Raw genomic sequence first — 25,458 nt, forward strand, 5'->3', positions numbered from 1 at the left:
GGGCTCTAACAGGCCCAGACTGCCTGAAAACAGGTCCGAAAAGCTGAAAGGACCCCCGGCCCGAGAAAATGTGATCCCCAACAACCCTCAGGAAAGCGTCAGCCAGGTAAAAAATGCCTAATAAAATGTTTTGGCTAAAATGCAAGGTGCACGTGGGAGTAAAAGGTATCTGTCTAAAAGAGCCTAAAAACCGGCCCTCAGTACTTTAAAAATGAATTAGGACACAGATTCAATTTAACAATAATAACAATCGCGTAATAGAGCACTATTAAACATTAGTAGTAAAAGCAGCAGTAAAAGCACGGACACACACGCTCACCTCGGTTTATATATGCAATAATGTTGCTCTTCCACATTGTAACATCTCACTTCACATCATAAAATGAACAAATCATCATGGCTGAAGACTGTAATCCTCCCATCGAAGTTGAATTTGGTATTTTAGTTTTATTGAGGAAGTTCATAATTTCCCTTTGTTCTTCCAGTCAATTTAACTGTAATGTTGAAGGCTATGTATTTCAATGTAATCCTTTGCCTGAACTTAATATAGTAAACTCACCAAAAGCAGCCAATAACTCCTTGCTGAGCACTTAAAGAAGGATCAAAGGCACATAAACCAATTCTGAAAACATAATATTTGAACATTAGAAAAAACTAGCAGATTAAGAAATTTGGATCCAAAACCAACTGATCACAGATGGCTGCATGATAAACATATATAGTAATATCAATAGTTAATGAGACTAAATCGGTAAAGATAGATAATACAGTATAGAAAATGTGGCCATCAATGAATTCCCCCAGAGAACCACCATTTCCATAATTATCTGTATTCTGTAGGCATGCCTGAGAGAAATACTCTGTCTCAAAAGATTTATAACAATGACCTCGTCTTGATTTCTGAGCAAGACATGAACTGACTATTGGACTAAATGCCATATCACTTTGCTTGGTACCACTCACCTACTCCTCTATGTGATCTCTGGATATATATAGCAGAATACACGATTGTATTGCATACTGCAAAGCGCAATAGTATTTGGATGTAGAATAATGCTGTAATGCCGGGATGTATATCACCATCAAACGGACCTTCAATTCTTGTTTGTGGTCCAGATAACTCATATACTTATTACTAAATCTCTGTTAATTTAAAACAAAATTGGCCCAAAATTTTACATATAAGTAAGAATTTGAATTCTGTGCAAGTACTATTGCAGCACAACTGCACACTCAGTGCAACTGTTTTTCATGAGCCTTCTTGTTATAAACCATGCAGATGTGACATAATGTTTTGTTTTATGTAATTGTCTCAATGATATCAATATGAAATTCGGACTCATTGTTCTTTATTTAATTTCAATGTTTGAAAAGCAGACCGCATTCTCTGAAAACTGATATTTTCAATATTGTTTTTAGGTGCACACATTTCAGGAGAAATTAACACTCTTCCATCTGTCCTCACTCCAGATGTACAATATTTTTATTTAGGTAATGAACCAAGGGCCAGATGTACTAAACTTTTTGCACGTCGCAAACAGCTAATTTTGCAGTTTGCGACGTGCAAAAAGCACATCGCGATGCCCAAACCCCATTTTACGATTCGGTAGCCTGGTTACCGAATCGCAAAAGGGATTGCGAGTCGCAAAAGTCACAATTAGGAAGGGGTGTTCCCTTCCTAATTGCGAGTCGCAGCGCAATGTTGTATTGTTTTGTGACCGCGAACGCGGTCGCAAAACAATCGCAGTTAGCACCCATTTCAAATGGGTGCTAACCCATTCGCAAAAGGGAAGGGGTCCCCATGGGACCCCTTCCCCTTTGTGAATGTCATTAAAAACATTTTTCCAGAGCAGGCAGTTGTCCTATGTACCACTGCCTGCTCTGAAAAAATGAAACGAAAATGTTTCATTTTTTTGTTTTGTAATGCATCTCATTTTCCTTTAAGGAAAATGGGCTGCATCACAAAAAAAATGCTTTATTTAACCCCTTCGCTGCCAGGCCTTTTCCCCCCTCCTGTGCCGAGCCTTTTTTTGGCTATTTGGAGAAGTTCGCGCTTAGGCCCTCATAACTTTTTGTTCACATAAGCTACCCATGCCAAATTTGCGTCCTTTTTTCCGATATCCTAGGGATTCTAGAGGTACCCAGAATTTGTTGGTTCCCCTGAAGGAGACCAAGAAATTAGCCAAAAAACAGTGAAAACTTTGTTTTTTTCAAAAAATGGGGAAAAGGGCTGCAGAAGGCAGCTTGTGTTTTTTTCCCTGAAAATAGCACCAACAAAGGGTTTGTGGTGGCAAGATCACCATCTTCCAAGCCTTCAGGAACAGGCAGACTTGAATTGGAAAACCCCATTTTTCAATACAATTGTGACATTTTACTGGGACATACCCCATTTTTACTATTTTTTGTGCTTTCAGCCTCCTTCCAGTTAGTGACCAAAATGGGTGAGAAACCAATGCTGGATCTCAGAAAGCTAAACATTTCTAAAAGGTAGACAAAATTCTGAATTCAGCAAGGGGTCATTTTTGTACATCCTACAAGAGTTTCCTACAGAAAATAACAGCTGAAATGAAACAATATTGGAATTGAGGTGAAAAAAAACAGCAATTTTTCTCCACGTTTTACTCTGTAACTTTTTCCTGCGATGTCAGATTTTTTAAAGCAATATACCGTTACGTCAGCTGGACTCTTCTGGTTGAGGGGATATATAGGGCTTGTAGGTTCATCAAGAACTCTAGGGACCCAGAGCCAATAAATGAGCTGCACCTTGCAATGGGTTTTTATTCTATACCGGGTATACAGCAATTCATTTGCTGAAATATAAAAAGTGAAAAATAGGTATCAAGAAAACCTTTGTATTTCCAAAATGGCCACAAGATAAGGTGTTGAGAAGCAGTGGTTATTTGCACATCTCTGAATGACCATACTAGCATGTGAATTATAGGGCATTTCTCAAATAGATGTCTTTTTTACACACTGCCTTACATTTGGAAGGAAAAAATGTAGAGAAAGACAAGGGGCAATAACACTTGTTTTGCTATTCTGTGTTCCCCTTAGTCTCCCGATAAAAATGGTACCTCACTTGGGTGGGTAGGCCGAACGCCCATGAAAGGAAATGGCTCAAAACACAACGTGGACACATCACATTTTTTCCCAGAAAACAGAGGTGTTTTTTACAAAGTGCCTACCTGTGGATTTCGGCGTCTAGCTCAGTCGGCACCTCGGGAAACTTAGCAAACCAGCGCATTTTTTAAAACTAGACACCTACGGGAATCCAAGATGGGGTGACTTGTGGGGCTCTGACCAGGTTCTGTTACCCAGAGTCCTTTGCAAACCTCAAAATTTGACCAAAAAAAACCTTTTTCCTCTCATTTCGGTGACAGAAAGTTCTGGAATTTGAGAGGAGCCACAAATTTCCTTCCATCCAGCGTTCCCCCAAGTCTCCCGATAAAAATTGGTACCTCACTTGTGTGGGTAGGCCTAGCGCCCACGGAAGGAAATGGCCCGAAACACAACGTGGACACATCACATTTTTTCACAGAAAACAGAGGTGTTTTTTACAATGTGCGTACCTGTGGATTTTGGTCTCTAGCTCAGCCGGCACCTAGGGAAACCTAGCAAACCAGCGCATTTGTGAAAACTAGACACCTCGGGGAATCCAAGATGGGGTGACTTGTGGGGCTATGACCAGGTTCTGTTACCCAGAATCCTTTGAAAACCTCAAAATTTGACCAAAAAAAAACACCTTCTCCTCTCATTTCAGTGACAGAAAGTTCTGAAATCTGAGAGGAGCCACAAATTTCCTTCCACCCAGCGTTCCCCCAAGTTTCCTGATAAAAATGGTACCTCACTTGTGTGGGTAGGCCTAGTGCCCGCGAAAGGAAATGGCCCAAAACACAACGTGGACACATCAAATTTTTTCATAAAAAAAAGAGGTGTTTTTCACAAAGTGCCTACCTGTGGATTTTGGCCTCTAGCTCAGCCGGGACCTGGGGAAATCTAGAAAAACCAGCACATTTTTTAAAACTAGACACCTAGGGGAATCCAAGATGGGGTGACTTGTGGGGCTCTGACCAGGTTGTGTTACCCAGAATCCTTTGCAAACCTCAAAATTTGACCAAAAAAAACACTTTTTCCTCTCATTTTGGTGACAGAAAGTTCTGGAATCTGAGAGGAGCACAAATTTCCTTCCACCCAGCATTCCCCCAAGTCTCCCAATAAAAATGGTACCTCACTTGTGTGGGTAGGCCTAGAGTCAACGAAAGGAAATGGCCCAAAACACAACGTGGACACATCACATTTTTTCACAAAAAACAGAGGTGTTTTTTACGAAGTGCCTACCTGTGGATTTTGGCCTCTAGCTCAGCCGGCACCTAGGGAAACCTAGCAAACCAGCGCATTTTTGAAAACTAGACACCTAGCTGAATCCAAGATGGGGTGACTTGTGGGGTTCTGACCAGGTTCTGTTACCCAGAATCCTTTGCAAACCTCAGAATTTGACAAAAAAAACCACCTTTTCCTCTCATTTCAGTGACAGAAAGTTCTGGAATCTGAGAGGAGCCACAAATTTCCTTCCACCCAGCGTTCCCCCCAAGTTTCCCGATAAAAATGGTACCTCACTTTTGTGGGTAGGCCTAGTGCCCGCGAAAGGAAATGGCCCAAAACACAACGTGGACACATCACATTTTTTCACAAAAAACAGAGGTGTTTTTCACAAAGTGCCTTCCTGTGGATTTTGGCCTCTAGCTCAGCCGGCACCTGGGGAAATCTAGCAAACCAGCACATTTTTGAAAACTAGACACCTAGGGGAATCCAAGATGGGGTGACTTGTGGGACTCTGACCAGGTTCTGTTACCCAGAATCCTTTGCAAACCTCAAAATTTGACCAAAAAAACACTTTTCCCTCTCAATTTGGTGACAGAAAGTTCTGGAATCTGAGAGGAGCCACAAATTTCCTTCCACCTAGCGTTCCCCCAAGTCTCCCGATAAAAATGGTACCTCACTTGTGTGGGTAGGCCTAGTGTCTACGAAAGGAAATGGCCCAAAACACAACGTGGACACATCACATTTTGTCACAGAAAACAGAGGTGTTTTTTACAAAGTGCCTACGTGTGGATTTTGGCCTCTAGCTCAGCCGGCATCTGGGGAAACCTAGCAAACCAGCACATTTTTGAAAACTAGACACCTAGGGGAATCCAAGATGGGATGACTTGTGGGGCTTTGACCAAGTTCTGTTACCCAGAATCCTTTGCAAACCTCAAAATTTGACCAAAAAACACCTTTTCCTCTCATTTCAGTGACAGAAAGTTCTGGAATCTGAGAGGAGCCACAAATTTCCTTCCACCCAGCATTCCCCCAAGTTTCCCGATAAAAATGGTACCTCACTTGTGTGGGTAGGCCTAGTGCCCGCGAAAGGAAATGGCCCAAAACACAACGTGGACACATCACATTTTTTCACAAAAAACAGAGGTGTTTTTTACAAAGTGCCTACCTCTGGATTTTGGCCTCTAGCTTAGCCGGCACCTGGGGAAACCTGGCAAACCTGCACATTTTTGAAAACTAGACACCTAAGGGAATCCAAGATGGGGTGACTTGTGGGGCTCTGACCAGGTTCTGTTACCCAGAATCCTTTGCAAACCTCAAAATTTGACCAAAAAAACACTTTTTCCTCTCATTTTGGTGACAGAAAGTTCTGGAATCTGAGAGGAGCCCCAAATTTCCTTCCACCCAGCGTTCCCCCAAGTCTCCCGATAAAAATGGTACCTCACTTGTGTGGGTAGGCCTAGTGTCCACTTTTGTGGAAATGGCCCAAAACACAACGTGGACACATCAAATTTCTTCACAGAAAACAGAGGTGTTTTTTACAAAGTGCCTACCTGTGGATTTTGGCCTCTAGCTCAGCCGGCACCTGGGGAAACTTAGCAAACCAGCACATTTTTGGAAACTAAACACCTAAGGGAATCCAAGATGGGGTGACTTGTGGGGCTCTGACCAGGTTCTGTTACCCAGAATCCTTTGCAAACCTCAAAATTTGTCCAAAAAAGCACTTTTTCCTATCATTTCAGTGACAGAAAGTTCTGGAATCAGAGAGGAGCCACAAATTTCCTTCCACCCAGCGTTCCCCCAAGTTTCCCGATAAAAATGGCACCTCACTTGTGTGGGTAGGCCTAGTGCCCGCGAAAGGAAATGGCCCAAAACACAACGTGGACACATCAAATTTTTTCACAAAAAACAGAGGTGTTTTTCACAAAGTGCCTACCTGTGGATTTTGGCCTCTAGCTCAGCCGGGACCTGGGGAAATCTAGAAAAACCAGCACATTTTTGAAAACTAGACACCTAGGGGAATCCAAGATGGGGTGACTTGTGGGGCTCTGACCAGGTTGTGTTACCCAGAATCCTTTGCAAACCTCAAAATTTGACCAAAAAAACACTTTTTCCTCTCATTTTGGTGACAGAAAGTTCTGGAATCTGAGAGGAGCACAAATTTCCTTCCACCCAGCATTCCCCCAAGTCTCCCAATAAAAATGGTACCTCACTTGTGTGGGTAGGCCTAGAGTCCACGAAAGGAAATGGCCCAAAACACAACGTGGACACATCACATTTTTTCACAAAAAACAGAGGTGTTTTTTACAAAGTGCCTACCTGTGGATTTTGGCCTCTACCTCAGCCGGCACCTAGGGAAACCTAGCAAACCAGCGCATTTTTGAAAACTAGACACCTAGCTGAATCCAAGATGGGGTGACTTGTGGGGTTCTGACCAGGTTCTGTTACCCAGAATCCTTTGCAAACCTCAGAATTTGACAAAAAAAAACACCTTTTCCTCTCATTTCAGTGACAGAAAGTTCTGGAATCTGAGAGGAGCCACAAATTTCCTTCCACCCAGCGTTCCCCCCAAGTTTCCCGATAAAAATGGTACCTCACTTTTGTGGGTAGGCCTAGTGCCCGCGAAAGGAAATGGCCCAAAACACAACGTGGACACATCACATTTTTTCACAAAAAACAGAGGTGTTTTTCACAAAGTGCCTTCCTGTGGATTTTGGCCTCTAGCTCAGCCGGCACCTGGGGAAATCTAGCAAACCAGCACATTTTGGAAAACTAGACACCTAGGGGAATCCAGGATGGGGTGACTTGTGGGGCTCTGACCAGGTTCTGTTACCCAGAATCCTTTGCAAACCTCAAAATTTGACCAAAAAAACACTTTTCCCTATCAATTTGGTGACAGAAAGTTCTGGAATCTGAGAGGAGCACAAATTTCCTTCCACCCAGCATTCCCCCAAGTCTCCCAATAAAAATGGTACCTCACTTGTGTGGGTAGGCCTAGAGTCAACGAAAGGAAATGGCCCAAAACACAACGTGGACACATCACATTTTTTCACAAAAAACAGAGGTGTTTTTTACGAAGTGCCTACCTGTGGATTTTGGCCTCTAGCTCAGCCGGCACCTAGGGAAACCTAGCAAACCAGCGCATTTTTGAAAACTAGACACCTAGCTGAATCCAAGATGGGGTGACTTGTGGGGTTCTGACCAGGTTCTGTTACCCAGAATCCTTTGCAAACCTCAGAATTTGACAAAAAAAACCACCTTTTCCTCTCATTTCAGTGACAGAAAGTTCTGGAATCTGAGAGGAGCCACAAATTTCCTTCCACCCAGCGTTCCCCCCAAGTTTCCCGATAAAAATGGTACCTCACTTTTGTGGGTAGGCCTAGTGCCCGCGAAAGGAAATGGCCCAAAACACAACGTGGACACATCACATTTTTTCACAAAAAACAGAGGTGTTTTTCACAAAGTGCCTTCCTGTGGATTTTGGCCTCTAGCTCAGCCGGCACCTGGGGAAATCTAGCAAACCAGCACATTTTTGAAAACTAGACACGTAGGGGAATCCAAGATGGGGTGACTTGTGGGACTCTGACCAGGTTCTGTTACCCAGAATCCTTTGCAAACCTCAAAATTTGACCAAAAAAACACTTTTCCCTCTCAATTTGGTGACAGAAAGTTCTGGAATCTGAGAGGAGCCACAAATTTCCTTCCACCTAGCGTTCCCCCAAGTCTCCCGATAAAAATGGTACCTCACTTGTGTGGGTAGGCCTAGTGTCTACGAAAGGAAATGGCCCAAAACACAACGTGGACACATCACATTTTGTCACAGAAAACAGAGGTGTTTTTTACAAAGTGCCTACGTGTGGATTTTGGCCTCTAGCTAAGCCGGCATCTGGGGAAACCTAGCAAACCAGCACATTTTTGAAAACTAGACACCTAGGGGAATCCAAGATGGGGTGACTTGTGGGGCTTTGACCAAGTTCTGTTACCCAGAATCCTTTGCAAACCTCAAAATTTGACCAAAAAACACCTTTTCCTCTCATTTCAGTGACAGAAAGTTCTGGAATCTGAGAGGAGCCACAAATTTCCTTCCACCCAGCATTCCCCCAAGTTTCCCGATAAAAATGGTACCTCACTTGTGTGGGTAGGCCTAGTGCCCGCGAAAGGAAATGGCCCAAAAAACAACGTGGACACATCACATTTTTTCACAAAAAACAGAGGTGTTTTTTACAAAGTGCCTACCTCTGGATTTTGGCCTCTAGCTTAGCCGGCACCTGGGGAAACCTGGCAAACCTGCACATTTTTGAAAACTAGACACCTAAGGGAATCCAAGATGGGGTGACTTGTGGGGCTCTGACCAGGTTCTGTTACCCAGAATCCTTTGCAAACCTCAAAATTTGACCAAAAAAACACTTTTTCCTCTCATTTTGGTGACAGAAAGTTCTGGAATCTGAGAGGAGCCCCAAATTTCCTTCCACCCAGCGTTCCCCCAAGTCTCCCGATAAAAATGGTACCTCACTTGTGTGGGTAGGCCTAGTGTCCACTTTTGTGGAAATGGCCCAAAACACAACGTGGACACATCAAATTTCTTCACAGAAAACAGAGGTGTTTTTTACAAAGTGCCTACCTGTGGATTTGGGCCTCTAGCTCAGCCGGCACCTGGGGAAACTTAGCAAACCAGCACATTTTTGGAAACTAAACACCTAAGGGAATCCAAGATGGGGTGACTTGTGGGGCTCTGACCAGGTTCTGTTACCCAGAATCCTTTGCAAACCTCAAAATTTGGCCAAAAAAACACTTTTTCCTATCATTTCAGTGACAGGAAGTTCTGGAATCAGAGAGGAGCCACAAATTTCCTTCCACCCAGCGTTCCCCCAAGTTTCCCGATAAAAATGGCACCTCACTTGTGTGGGTAGGCCTAGTGCCCGCGAAAGGAAATGGCCCAAAACACAACGTGGACACATCAAATTTTTTCACAAAAAACAGAGGTGTTTTTCACAAAGTGCCTACCTGTGGATTTTGGCCTCTAGCTCAGCCGGGACCTGGGGAAATCTAGAAAAAGCAGCACATTTTTGAAAACTAGACACCTAGGGGAATTCAAGATGGGGTGACTTGTGGGGCTCTGACCAGGTTGTGTTACCCAGAATCCTTTGCAAACCTCAAAATTTGACCAAAAAAACACTTTTTCCTCTCATTTTGGTGACAGAAAGTTCTGGAATCTGAGAGGAGCACAAATTTCCTTCCACCCAGCATTCCCCCAAGTCTCCCAATAAAAATGGTACCTCACTTGTGTGGGTAGGCCTAGAGTCCACGAAAGGAAATGGCCCAAAACACAACGTGGACACATCACATTTTTTCACAAAAAACAGAGGTGTTTTTTACAAAGTGCCTACCTGTGGATTTTGGCCTCTACCTCAGCCGGCACCTAGGGAAACCTAGCAAACCAGCGCATTTTTGAAAACTAGACACCTAGCTGAATCCAAGATGGGGTGACTTGTGGGGTTCTGACCAGGTTCTGTTACCCAGAATCCTTTGCAAACCTCAGAATTTGACAAAAAAAAAACACCTTTTCCTCTCATTTCAGTGACAGAAAGTTCTGGAATCTGAGAGGAGCCACAAATTTCCTTCCACCCAGCGTTCCCCCCAAGTTTCCCGATAAAAATGGTACCTCACTTTTGTGGGTAGGCCTAGTGCCCGCGAAAGGAAATGGCCCAAAACACAACGTGGACACATCACATTTTTTCACAAAAAACAGAGGTGTTTTTCACAAAGTGCCTTCCTGTGGATTTTGGCCTCTAGCTCAGCCGGCACCTGGGGAAATCTAGCAAACCAGCACATTTTTGAAAACTAGACACCTAGGGGAATCCAGGATGGGGTGACTTGTGGGGCTCTGACCAGGTTCTGTGACCCAGAATCCTTTGCAAACCTCAAAATTTGACCAAAAAAACACTTTTCCCTATCAATTTGGTGACAGAAAGTTCTGGAATCTGAGAGGAGCCACAAATTTCCTTCCACCTAGCGTTCCCCCAAGTCTCCCGATAAAAATGGTACCTCACTTGTGTGGGTAGGCCTAGTGTCTACGAAAGGAAATGGCCCAAAACACAACGTGGACACATCACATTTTGTCACAGAAAACAGAGGTGTTTTTTACAAAGTGCCTACGTGTGGATTTTGGCCTCTAGCTCAGTCGGCATCTGGGGAAACATAGCAAACCAGCACATTTTTGAAAACTAGACACCTAGGGGAATCCAAGATGGGGTGACTTGTGGGGCTCTGACCAAGTTCTGTTACCCGTAATCCTTTGCAAACCTCAAAATTTGACCAAAAAACACCTTTTCCTCTCATTTCAGTGACAGAAAGTTCTGGAATCTGAGAGGAGCCACAAATTTCCTTCCACCCAGCATTCCCCCAAGTTTCCCGATAAAAATGGTACCTCACTTGTGTGGGTAGGCCTAGTGCCCGCGAAAGGAAATGGCCCAAAACACAACGTGGACACATCACATTTTTTCACAAAAAACAGAGGTGTTTTTTACAAAGTGCCTACCTCTGGATTTTGGCCTCTAGCTTAGCCGGCACCTGGGGAAACCTGGCAAACCTGCACATTTTTGAAAACTAGACACCTAAGGGAATCCAAGATGGGGTGACTTGTGGGGCTCTGACCAGGTTCTGTTACCCAGAATCCTTTGCAAACCTCAAAATTTGACCAAAAAAACACTTTTTCCTCTCATTTTGGTGACAGAAAGTTCTGGAATCTGAGAGGAGCCCCAAATTTCCTCCCACCTAGCGTTCCCCCAAGTCTCCCGATAAAAATGGTACCTCACTTGTGTGGGTAGGCCTAGTGTCCACTTTTGTGGAAATGGCCCAAAACACAACGTGGACACATCAAATTTCTTCACAGAAAACAGAGGTGTTTTTTACAAAGTGCCTACCTGTGGATTTTGGCCTCTAGCTCAGCCGGCACCTGGGGAAACTTAGCAAACCAGCACATTTTTGAAAACTAAACACCTAAGGGAATCCAAGATGGGGTGACTTGTGGGGCTCTGACCAGGTTCTGTTACCCAGAATCCTTTGCAAACCTCAAAATTTGGCCAAAAAAACACTTTTTCCTATCATTTCAGTGACAGAAAGTTCTGGAATCAGAGAGGAGCCACAAATTTCCTTCCACCCAGCGTTCCCCCATGTCTCCCGATAAAAATGGTACCTCACTTGTGGGGGTAGGCCTAGCGCCCACGAAAGGAAATGGCTGAAAACACAACGTGGACACATCAAAATTATCAAATGCAAAACGACCTGTTTTTGCAGGGGGGCACCTGCGTTTTTGGTCCTGGGCTCCGCAGGCTTCTAGGGAAACCTACCAAACCCAGACATTTCTGAAAACTAGACACCCGAGGGAGTCCAGTGAGGTATGACTTTCTTACCCAGAACCCTCAGCAAACCTCAAATTTAGCTAAAAAATCACATTTTCCCACATTTCTGTGTGGGATCACCGCACTGGGACACATTTCATACCACCCAATGTTCCCCTCAGTCTCCCGGTAAAAATAATACCTCATTTGTGTAGGTGGGCCAAGTGCTTGTGAAAGGGAAGATCCAAAACATGTCGATATTGAGGGGGAACAAAGGGAGTCCAAAAGGGCAGTTTGTAAAAAAACATTTTTAGGCTGACAAGTGCAGCAGAATTTTTATCGGTATAGATGAGACGATGCTGGGTGGTAGGAATTTTGTGGATTCCTGCAGATTCCGGAAGGTTCCATCACAAAAACGTGGGAAAAATGTGTGATTTCCAGCAAAGTTGGAGGTTTGCAGGGGATTGTGGGTACAAAAATGGTGCGGTGTGCATGTGAAACACACCACCGTGGAATCACCCAGATGTTTAATTTTCAGATGTGTCTAGGTCTTGTGGATTTTTCTACATATCAGCGTCCCAAAGTCCATAAAGTGCAGCCCTCACCATTCCAAGTGGGACGATTTTGAGAGTAAGCCAAGTTCTCATGGCCCAAATGTAAAACTAAAACCCAAAATAATCAAATGTCTTCTTGCTTTCTGTGGGATAAGATGTTTTAGAGTGCGGGGGAGAGCTGAAAGACTGTTACCCCCTTCAGTTGAGGTGGGGGCGTAACCAGGCCCATACTGGTTGGTAGCCACCACCCCAATACTTTTAGTTTTTTTTAAAATTCCCTGGCATCTAGTAGACTTTCTGCCCCCCAGGGGTGTGGATCAGGGGTAATTGCCCCATCTGCTCACTAGTGGGCAGAACAACTTTGGCCCCATTTATTTGGGGGTGGGGGTATGGCCATACCCCCCCCATCGTATTTTTGGGAAAAAACTTCTCTGGCCTCTGGTGGGCTTTCTGCCCCCCCCCCCTTGGGGCGGATGGGCCTTCCAAAAACAATTAAATCCGAATAACAATAGGCCGATCTGCCCCCAGGGGGGGCAGAAATGGCCTAAAATAAATTCCCCCGCCCACCCCCCCAACCTCCCCGGGAGCGACCCTTGCCTACGGGGTCACTCCCCTTGCGTGACATTGGCACAAAATAAAATCTCCGGTGCCTAGTTGTTTCGACCTAAAATCGGCCGATCTGCCCCCAAGGGGGGCAGAAATGGTCTAAATACAATTTGCCCCCCAGGGGAGCGACCCTTGCCTAATGGGTCGCTCCCCATCTCTAAAAAAACAAAAAAAACACAAAGAAAAAATTAGCCCTGGCGCCTAGAGGTTTCTGCCCCCCCTGGGGGCAGATCAGCCTAATGACAATAGGCCGATCTGCAATGGGGCAGAAATGGCCCAAAATAAATTTACCCTCCCACCCCCCGGGGAGCGACCCTTGCAAACGGGGTCGCTCCCTTTGCGTGACATTGGTACAAAAAAAAAGATCCCAGGTGCCTAGTGGTTTCTGCCCCGATTGACCTAAAATCAGCCGATCTGCCCCCAAAGGTGGCAGAAATGGCTTAAATACAATTTGCCCCTCCAGGGGAGCGACCCTTGCCTAAGGGGTCGTTCACCATCTGAAAAACAACAACAACAACAAAAAAAAAACTGGTGCCTAGTGGCTGATATGCCCCCCAAGGGGGCAGAAATGGCCTAAAATAAATTTGCCCCCCAGGGGAACAACCCTTGCCTAAGGGGTCGTCCCCTTGCGTGAAATTCACGAAGAAATAAAAAACTCCCTGGTGTCTAGTGGTTTCTGTCCCCCTTGGGGGCAGAAATGGCCTAAATATAATTTGCCCCCTAGGGGAACGACCCTTGCCTAAGGGGTCGATCCCCACCTCTAAAAAAAAAAAAAAAAAATGATCCCTGGTGCCTAGAGGTTTCTGCCCCCCCTAAGGGCGGATCAGCCTAATAATAGAAAAGGCCTTAAAAACAAATGCCTCCCCTGGGAGCGACCCTTGCCCAAGGGGTCGCTCCCTTATGCCAATTTCCTAATAAAAAATAAATCCCTGGTGTCTAGTGGGCGTTTTAGCAGCCGATTGCTTGCAATCCGGCTGCTAAAACGCTCAGAGAGACTTCAAAGGGAAGGAAATTCATTTCCTTCCCTTTGAAGCCTCTCCGGCCTCCTCCACTTGATCGGAAGAGAAATGCTTTGCATTTCTCTTCCGATCACGCTGGAAGCTGAGCTTCCAGCGCGATGGGAGGAGGCCTCTGTGATTGTCAGCGCACAATCGCGCGCTGACATCACAGGGGGGGTTGGGGGTGGAAGGGGAAGGGATTCCCCTTCCATCCACGACCGGGGGGGTGTGGGTGGGGGGCAAATGGGGGGAGCGCTAGCGCTCCCCCCGGTTCCCGGGTGCAGGACGAGGTGATCTCGTCCAAGGCACCCGGGAACCAGTGCCTTGGAGGAGATCACCTCGTCCAAGGCACCCAAGCGGTAAAAGCAGTCACAGACATGGTGGTCTGCTGTCTCCAGCAGGCCACCATCCCTGTGAGTGCTGCGAGTCTCAAGGGGGTTGCAAATTGTGACCCACCTCATGAATATACATGAGGTGGGTCTTTGCGACCCCCTTGCGAGTCGCAGATGGTGTCAGGGACACCATCCTACATTCCGATTTGCGACTCGCAATTTGCAAGTCGCATATTGGAACCTACCTACATCTGGCCCCTAGTTATGTATTTCCTTGGTGGTTTTTCATCCACGAAGGTGCTTGTTTCTTCTGGATATATCAATTAGTGCAAAGGGAAATAAGAGGTAGGTGCGTCTATGCTTGCCCTCACAATCAGCGTTTCTCTTTCACTTGCCTTGGAAGGTAAATGTGGGAATGTCAAAAATCTATTTCACGTAGCATGACCACTAAGGGACGTACCTAATAAAGTTCCCTAAAGCACAATGGAGCCATTGTTGTGCTATAAACAATAAGTATTTGTGGCAAAGGGGGGGCATTTTCAGAATCTTAATCTATGGAAATCCTGTGTTTCTTTTACTCTTTTTGGTTAACGTTTTTCTTGTTGATATGTGTGTGTGTCAATATTATGAACTGATGTTTTGTATCATCCTCGACCCCTCCCAATCCGGCTTCAGACGCAACCACAGCACCGAAACCGCCCTCCTCGCCGCCACAGACGGCATCAGAAGCCACCTCGACAATGGAGAAACATCAGCCCTCATCCTCCTAGACCTATCAGCTGCCTTTGACACCGTCTGTCACCACACCCTAAAATCCCGCCTCCACGCAGCAGGAATCTAGGACCAGGCCCTCGAATGGACCACATCCTTCCTCGCCGGCAGAACCCAAAGAGTCCGCCTCCCCCGTACCAATCCAAAGCCTTTAACATCATCTGCGGCGTACCCCAGGGCTCATCCCTCAGCCCGACGCTATTCAACATCTACATGGCCCCCCTCGCACAAGTGGCCCATCAGCACAACCTCAACATCATCTCCTACGCCGACGACACCCAACTCACCCTCTCCCTCACCAAGGACCCGCACACCGCCAAAACCAACCTCCACGGGGACTAAAAGTAATCGCTGATTGGATGAAAGACAGCCAGCTAAAACTGAACTCGGACAAAACAGAAGTCCTCATCCTTGGGCGCAACCCCTCCGCCTGGGACAACTCATGGTGGCCGTCCACGCTGGGTCCCCCACTGACACCGACAGCGCACGAAACCTCGGCTTCACCCTCGACTCCTCACTCTCCATGTCAAAGCAGGTCAGCGCCATCTCCTCCTCATGCTACAACACCCTCCGCATGCTTCGCAGAGTTTACAAATGGATCCCAACAGAGACAAGAAAAACAGTAACCCAGGCCCTCGTCAGCAGCAGACTTGACTACGGCAACGCCCTCTACACCGGTATCTCATCCAAACTCCTCCAGTGCCTCCAACGCATCCAAAACGCCTCAGCTCAACTCATCCTCAACATCCCTCGCCACTGCCACATCACCCCCCACCTAAGAGACCTTCACTGGCTCCCCGTCAACAAGAGGATCACCTTCAAGCTCCTCACCCACGCACACAAGGCACTCCACAACACCGGACCATCATACCTGAACAACAGACTCAGCTTCTACACCCCCACCCGGCATCTCCGCTCCGCTAACCTCGCCCTCGCCTCCATCCCCCACATCCGACGCAAATCTTCCGGCTGCAGATCATTCTTGTACCTCGCAGCCAAGACCTGGAACACCCTTCCGCCGGATCTATGACATACCCAGGACCTTCTTTCCTTCAGAAAACTCCTCTAGACTTGGCTCTTCGAGCAGTAACAGCAACCAACCCCCCCACCCCCAGGTCCTTGAAACCCTCACGGGTATGTAGCACGCTTTACAAATTGATTGATTGATTGAGATATTTTGAAGTCATAAAAATCAGTGAATAACAGCAGATCAGATGCATTCAAGCAAAGACATATTGATGAGTTTGTGCCAGTAGCAAATAGCCCACATAAAAAGTGACCAAATTAGGGCACCCAATTAGTTTTGCTTTTATTTTGTTTACTGTGCAACATCTTTTAAAATCCCCGGATGCATGAACCAGAAATCATCAAGCATCTATCATCCAACCATGTACATTTCCTGATGCAGTCCAATGCTCTGTTTGTTATATTAGGAAATATAAAATAGTTTTCTGGATCATTTCTGTTCTGAGTACCTGTTGTTTTCTCTGTTTATTCTATTTAAAATTGCTCCATCCTCTAGGTGGGCTTACATTTATTTACTTTGGCAGTCTTTCTACTATCATTACGTTTCCTTTTGGAGCCTCCACTATTCGTCTAAGCCACTGCCCAGACTTCTTATTGGTTGATATCTGCAGCTCTGAAATACCCTTTGTAAATCTTACAATGTGAGGTTTCTAAAATTCCATGTCACAAATGGGGTTTCTGGTTGTCAGAGTATACATCATGTACAAGCAGGAACCACCACTCTAGTCAGGGTAAGTCAGATACACACTTTAAATTAACTTGTGCTCACCCTCTGGTAGCTTGGTGCAGACCAGGCAGGCTTAACTTAAGAGGCAATGTGTAAAGTATTTGTGCAACACACACAGCAACACAATGGAAACACCACAAAAAGACTCCGCACAGGTTAAGAAAAATAGAGAATATTTATCTCATTAAAATAGGACCAAAACGACAAAAATACAATCAGTAGAAGCTGTTATGCATTTTTAAATTCATCAAAAGAGTGCATTATAATGTAGGTACATATCTGACAAATACAGGAAGTATGGTGATTTTAGAAGCCATTGTGCTTCTTTTAGGGTAATTAGGGCTCCACTTGGGTTTGTGAGGAGAGCAGCACAGAAATACAGGGACCGCTTGGGTCTGATCTCAGGCAAAAGTAAATCTGTGTGATCCGCTGTGTTGAGCACAACCAAGTGATATGAAGACCGTTCAGGTCAGGTCTCAGGCAAAAGTTGAAATGTGTGATCGGCTGCATGGAGTGAAATCAAGTGATCTGAAGACCGCTCGGGTCAGATCCCAGTCAAAAGTACCTTCATGTGGCAGCGGCGAGGTCCCCGTCAGTGCCAACCTCAGCTCCGTCGCTCTGTCTGCATTGCTGATGCTTCCACGAGTTGCAGTGTGAGGCTGGGCCAGGAATAAAATTGCTGAGGGCTCTGGTAGCCTTATTGCCCTGGAATTGGGTAGAAGAAGGGCCACAGAACTTCGGAGCAGGTGTTTATGATTTCTACGCTGCAGCTTGAGAGAGGCATGTGGCTTTGCGGTGCAACATTAGCAGAGAGCGCAGAACGGCCTTTTCAGTCGTTCACAAGCCATGAGGCTGTGATGGACTTTGGTAACAAACTATGACAAAATAAAACAGAAGTGAGGTCTTTGATTCACTGGAACCTTGGGGAAAAGAGGTGGCAAGCCACCAAATTGTTGGAGTCACTCTGGGGTTGTTTTTCATCCTTCAGTCTTCTAGCTGCACAGTGGTCAGCAGGCAGCAGGGTCGCTTAATCTAGCAGGAAAGCAGGTCCTCAGGAAAGTCAGGCACAGCAAGGTGACAATCCTTCAGCACAGCAGCCGTTACACCAGCGTAGTTACTTCCAGGTCCAGTAGTGTACTGTTTTCAGGGTGTCAGAGTCCCAGTACTCATACTAAAAAGTGTATTTTTTGTGGGGGATGATTTCTAAGGATCCTTCTCAATTTTGCAGGTCCATCTTTCACCCTAGCCCTGGCTCCAGACTATCAGTCAGGGGTAAGCAGCCCTTTGTGTAGGGACAGGCACTTACCTCCTGAAGTGTAGATGTGACCACCCTTACAGTCCAGGAAGACCCATTAGTATGCAGATGAATGCAAATGCAGTTGATTGTCCTGTGTTGTGGGTATCTGGAAGGAATGCAGAAACATAGCTGCCACTCACCCCAGACCAGAATTGCATTGGAGTCTTATTGTCAGGCACACAGAGCAACGAGAGCAGAGAAATGCTCACTTTCTAAAAGTGACATTTCTAAAATAGTAATGATAACTCCGACTTTACCAGTAAAGAGGGTTTATCATTATGATTTCAATGATATGAAACATGATGCAGTTTTCCCTTTCGAATCAAGAATTACAACTTAAAAGTATATTAAGGAACTCTCAATGCTGGCTTATGAGAGGAGCTTGCCTCACTGTAACGAAAAATGACTTTGGGAGTTTTTCATTACCAGGGCATGTAAAACCTAAACCAACATGTGCTGCCTCTGACTTACATGGCACCGTGTCCTATGGGCTACCAAGGGCCTACCTTATTGGTGACATATATGTAAGAAAAGAGTAGTTAAGGCTTGACAAGAAGTTTTAAAAGACAAGTCAAGGTGACAGTAAAACTGCACACACAGACCCTGCAGTGGCAGCCCTGAGACTTTTTTACAGAGGTACTTACGTGGGTAGCACAATCAGTGCTTCAGGCCCACTAGTAGCATTCAATTTACAGGCCCTGTGTATATGGTATACCACTTTACAAGGGACCTACAAGTAAATTAAATACACCATTTGTGGATACACCAATATTACCATGGTTAGGGAAGAAGCACATGCTCTTTAGCACTAGTTGGCAATGGTAAAGTGCTCGGAGTCCTAAGGTCAATTAAAAGATATGCTGTAAAACAGGAGGTGAAAGCCAAAATGCCTGGGGGAAGACCAGAAGACCACCCTAAGGTTACCAGGCAGAAGATTCTATTTGCTGTTGTTAAAGCTAGAGTGTTTCATTACTGGATGCTTTAAACAAAAATAAACGATGCATTGCTAGTCACAGAACTACATGATTCATTCAAAGTTGGCAGACTTGACTTCTTATGTGACTAACATGAAGTCATTTCACAAACCAAATCGTTTTTTTAGTGTTAAGTAGAACATACTAGAAAATAAAGTTGTGATAGATGTGGGGTTTGTTCAGTACTTAAACTATCATACTGACTGGTCCAGTATTTTTGTGCAGTAATTAATACTCGTGGTGAAATTCGGATATTATAGGTTATTTTTTTCCCGGTGCGGTAACATCCCGTCATTTTCGGTTCCAAGGTACATCCTCAGTCATCTCTATATTTTCTCAACAACTCAGTGATCCATTTTTCGTATTTCTCCTAGTAATACTCTTGGCTAATTACGATTCCACTCGCTGTCCACAAACAAATGGTGTGCTTTAAAGTGATGCCTATGCACAAATGTAGACGACCAATGTCTCTGGTTACTTCTGTGTAAGGCGTTTGGAGCATACAACAATACCGACACTGGGTTTGTAAGGAACAACCGGCCCCCTGCGTGAGTACACCCTTTCTACGGTTCAGCGGTGCCTCTATTCTCCAATAAACCGTTTGCATTCCATCTGGTGTGGGTTTGCTCTGAAGACATTTTCCTGTCAATCTCTCCTGCCACATTAAAAATCTGTCACTGCCACTGCACTGCCTCCTGGCTCTTGAGGCTTGTGTGACTGCTTTATTGCGCCTCTCCTATTTTTTTGCTCTGCTGCAGCCAAGAAGCAGAAAAGAAAGGTTTGTTGTTGAAACATGGCCGCGAGGAAAGTAGGAGGCACACATCTGTCAAGGTATTACCTTTCTTCAACCAGGGATTAAGGTGTTTTACTGCTTTCGCTACCGAACAGTCGCACTGAATACATTTTCTCAGTGTAAAAAAAAAATTAGCTTATGCGTTTGAAAGTGGATCTGAATCCTTCAAGCCATCCCAGATAATTATACAGTGATAGCAGTGTTTGAAATTACCCATGCAGAAAAATCAGGAAGTTTTTGTTTAGATGTACTATAGTTTAATGATCATAGGAACCCACAAAAGAGAGTTTTCTGCAGGTGAAATAGTACAATCATTTTTCCCACTCTGCACCAGCAGTGTGTCTTATAAATAACAGACTCTTCGTGTTCACGTTTCTGTAGGTCGGTGTGTCTATACTGAGAGCACGGCTTAGTTTAATTTTGTTTTTCTAGAAAGCAAAGAAAGATTAGCGATTGAGATTCCGAGCTCTTAACGTTAAAGTGCTCTAAATGCCGCATCAAAATTACATTTTAATAAAAAGTTCACACTACTTTTTCAACACTCACTGTAAAATCCATTCAGCGTTACTGAGGCATTTGATGAGGAAGACTTGTTTTTAAATGCTTTAAGTCGTTAGGTAAACAACACGGTAAATGTGAGTTCCCTAATTGTCTCAGTGGAATGCGCAGCCAGGCCACTAGCAGAACAGTCTTAACCACATTGGCCGGCCAATATGGCCTGGACTTCTCCATGGGGAGCACGGGCAGCAAAAGGGCAGTGATTTTCCCATGCCTATTCAATTCTTGACCTCTGTGCAGGGACTATCTGCCATGAAGGGTAGTACTTAACATCAATTGTGGCGGTGGTTTTACTGATGTAAACACCTGCCCATGGGAGATTGGGAAATGGAAGCGGACTACGAACTTGGGCTATTGAAGACTCAGCAGGGCTGAGGACAAATCATAAAAAACACTGACACCCCCCCCACACACACACACACTTATCAATATATATATAATATATTTATTATATATATATATATATATATATATATATATATATATATATTATATAATAGATGGATAGATAGATGTATAAGCACATATTTATGCATATAGAGATAGATGTACATACAAGACACTGTGCTAGAGGGACTAGTGATAGTGTTGAAACCATTGGTCAATACGAAAAAGCATTTTGATAATTTCTGGGTTTAGCCTCATGTGAAAATCCGAAATTGAAAAATGACATGCATGTGAAGTTTATCCCGGTAAATTGCACGCTGAATGGCAAAGAGAGGAACATTTACAGCAAGCTCCCAAAAGTCACATTTTCGATTTTGCATAGGAAGCTATCCTCGCTGACATCCTAAACTTCTGGATGGAACAACAACAAATTTGTTATGAAGAACATTACCACTGGAATTTAAAGGCATTTATATTAGGATAAATGTGTCCATTTGTTTAAAAAAAAGGAGACATAAAAAAAGCTTCAAACGTTTTTGAGATATATGCTTGGCTAGGGAAGTAGATACTGTTCATACTCAAATTTGAATTTGAGCTTAGAATCTGGATACCGGGAGCTGAGCATTTTTCAAGAGACATTATAAGGTGCTCAGACCAAAAAACATACTTACTGTACATCAGGCTTAATTACGTTTGTAAGTCTATGAGGAGACTGGATGAATTCACTCTGCTGCCAATGGCACAAGAATACAAACTAAAGATGCGATATTTTTTTTTAGAAGACAGATGTCAATATTTGACAGTAAGGCTGTACACATATAGGTCACAACACACCACATATGTATAAAATATAAGCAAATGCATTGAGTACAAAGTGTTTTTTACCATTACTGAGTGTGAAGCTTAGCAGTTATTTATGAGCAGCCTAGATTTATGAAGGCCATAGCACCAACTAATCCCTCAATAATGGTAACGAAGGGGCAGTGGCGGCTTGTGGAAGGGAAAAGTGGCAGGGCAGCACGATGCAGTGTGCGGGGGGGGGAATAAAATAAAAAATATATAAAATCTTACCTCAATTCCACGGCACGCTGCTCCGCTCCTCCATCGTCGCTCCAGGCTACAGGCACAGGCTCCCAGCCTGCCCTGCGGCCAATCCTGATGCTGCTCAGAGCAGTGTCAGGATTGGCAGGGAGTGCCCAGCCAGGGCGCTCCCAGGCAGACTGGGAGCCTGTGCAGGCTCTCTCCAGCCGGGCCGGCCAAGCATACATGCGCACTGAGGGGAGTGCTCTGTGCAATCCCCTCAGGGCTCATCACCCCCAATGCCACGCCGCTTTTAATATAAAACGATAATAAACATAGTTTATTATAGCTTTGTATTAAAAGGTTTGCAGCTGCCGCTGCTGGCTGGGGGGCACCGCTCCTCCACCCTAGCGGAGGAGCAGCACCTGCTAAAGGGATATAAATCTCAGAGGATCCACTCATATTGTTTATGTTATGTTTTTCATGTTAAGACACCACACAACAACACAAAGAAATAAACAAAAAAAGGACACTGCAGGAGCAATGGAAGCTAACATATACCACAGGACGGAACTTAACACAGCAACAACCTCACTACAGAAAAAAAAAAACATATCAAACCACAATCACACACAAGACAAGAAAAAAATACAAAACATCACAGCACAGCTACACAACAACAATGGATCAACATAATTTTTTGGCACACAATTAGACCATTCAGCTAAGTTTTGGTATGTCATGTTTCAGGCATGTCCTCCCAGGGTTATAAAATTGAACAGGTGGAGTGAAAAATATTTCTCTTTTGGTCTCATGAATTTACTCTGTATGCTACAGTAGGGGCATCAAAAGAACTTCACTCAGAATAGATCCTATTGCGGTCATGAATCTAGTATCTGTGAATCAGTTCAGTGGTTTTTATTTATTTGCATTATAAAGATGCCAGTTGGCTCTGAAGTGTTAGTGTAATTGACATATTGAGCATTTATCCATGGGTTTTCAGTGAAACAGATGGAGGAGGATCCAAGGAAAGTTTTTGGGAAAAATAAATGAATGAGATTGGTAGATTCTCAAAGGCACTACCGAGCTAAATAATATGATTGGCTGGGTGCTACAGGCATTTTTTGTTGCAGATCCCTTTAAACTGTTTGAGGTATCCATAAATATCGGCTGAGCCTGGGTCAGAATACATAAATGTGTTTTAAGGAGCTAAGGGGATCACTTTCTAACCCCAGGGAGAAAATGGGTGATGCAGAAGAGTAGACTCTTCCTACACTATTTTTGCCATGAGATTCTTCCCTTCATAAGGACATCCACATATCATCAGAGCTGAAGTTTTGTATGTATGAAGTCTGCAAAGCCACATCAGAAGTGAAGTTCTCAAGGAGCTGACCACAGCTGCGGATCCCTAATGCTACTTTGGATCTGCTGAACCAGACCAAGATCAAAGAAGCAAAAAGCAACAAAAAAAAAACAAAAAAATGGGATTGGCATCAGGGGCACAGGGTGTATCTTGAATATGTAAAACACATGTTTGTTGACAGCCCCAATGATTTGTTGAACACAAACAAATGGGTTTGTACATACCAAGATACCAGTCACCACCATAGATCTTCAGCTCCAGTTTGAATCCTGAGTTACAAAACTGGAACTGCAAATTTTAAACATACAGTTTAAAATAAAGGGGAACCCACAGTATTTGTCCAAAACCTTCATCAAAGCCCTAATGCGCAAAGGTCAGATACATTGAATTATGCACATTGGGGACCTGTGCCAGATTCAAGGAGAAGATATGTGCTTAAGACCTTTCCAAAGACCATCCTATGGTAACCTCCTTGGTAGACGGGCAGGGAGCGTTAGTCATGTCCACATGTGACTTAGTTCCAAAGAGGTCCTAGGTTCATTCTCCGCTTTGTAATGTAAAAGGCTAAGGGTATTGATTTATCTTCACATGTGGCCTTGCCTAGGGCCTGTTCAAGAGAGAAGCCCTTCACTCAAACCCCACTGTACAAAGCTACAAATCAAAAGGCCAACACAGTGGGTAATGTCCACATGGAGAATAGGTGTGGGTACATAGCTTGGAAAAGATCCTGTCCATCTCCCAACTCCTTCTTACAATGCTGTAAACTGTACGTAGTAGGATATTTTTAGATGTTAGCTGGCCAAGTGCCTGGCACAATGCTAGGCTCTATACCCAGATTATACTTGACATATGTGAAAGAGGAGCTCTGGTTTGCACCCGCACTGCAGGTCCCATTACCCCTGTTCACTATTTAACAAATGATATGGGGTTCTGGAGGAACTGGTGGTAAATGCCATATGAACGAAGCGGTGAATGCTATTCATACTCACATCTCCTAATGAGGAGAAGTATTACATAATCCCTCTCCACTGTCTTGAGCTCGCGCAACTCTTTACAAAACTTTGGAGGCAAATGATTTGTTGGCTGACTTTACGAAAGTTATCATGAAGTGAATCTACAAATTCAAACCACATGGCCCATTAAATTTGTTGTATATTTCCAAAACATTCATCTGGACCCACAGATCTAAAGAAAATAGTTTCAGCTCAGGTCTTCGTTCTACTAATTTATGCAGTAAAAAATGCATCTGACTCACTAAAAACGTAATTTGAAGGGAAATCGTGTTAATAATTCTTAACGTAAAAGACACAGAATGCATCACCTAATCTTAGCTACGCATCCAAAATGTCCTTCATGATTTGCTCATGACCTCACACATGACATATATTGCAGATGAGACTTAAAATAATATTATTCATTTCAAACTTGTGACATCACATATTGCACCAGCAATTATGTTTTTTCCCCTTAATGATGACGGCACACCACATCAGGAATGACATTATTGACCACATCGCTGATGTTTGATTATATATTACATGATCTGTTTACGAAAAGCTGCAGTTCGGCCAGTAGACAATAATTGTTTACCATTCCTGAGATTCCACGGAGAGAGAAGAATACAGCCCCAGAGACAACTGCCAGACCTACGAAGAGGTGAGAAGGGAGATTATGTGGTGATAGAAGGGTCATGTGACTGTGAGACCAAAACATACAAACCAAATCAGTCATGTTCTGCTAAACAGTATCCCAATATATTTAGGCCCTGTTGGACTTTTGCTTATGCAGGGTCAAGCTACCAAGGGGGTAAGCAGGGGTTAGCTGAGGGTGATTCTCTTTTACCCTGACTAGAGTGAGGGTCCTTGCTTGAACAGGGGGTAACCTGACTGTCAACCAAAGACCCCATTTCTAACAGGCCCAAATTATTTTAAAGACACCATCGATCTCCTTTTGCTATCTACTTCTCAATGCTCTAACAGTAAGTCGAGAAGGAATGTGATACTTCTATAAGAAAGAAGGATTGTTTATGAATGAGATGATAAGAAGAACAATACAAGAACCTAGAAGTGGTGTATAATTAAAATTGATATTGGACCACCTCTCTACATTTATAAGTTTTGTAGTAAGAAAATAGCGGAGTTCATCACCTGCAACACCGGGATTCAATTTGTTTTAGGTTAAAGATAGATGGATAACGTTTCTTTATTTTGTATAGGACAAAGTGGCATATTATAGAAGGGACACCTTGATCTGTCATTGGGGCACAGGCATTTATCAGATCAGTGTAGGATCAGATGTCACAGTCCAACTATGACCAATATAGGTCCTTGAAAAGGAATTAATCAGAACATTTGTTAGGTCAGAACAAAATCATGTTTATTACTTTCTTTCT

Source organism: Pleurodeles waltl, chromosome 9 (genome assembly GCF_031143425.1).
Source record: "Pleurodeles waltl isolate 20211129_DDA chromosome 9, aPleWal1.hap1.20221129, whole genome shotgun sequence".
Taxonomy (NCBI): Eukaryota; Metazoa; Chordata; class Amphibia; order Caudata; family Salamandridae; genus Pleurodeles; species Pleurodeles waltl.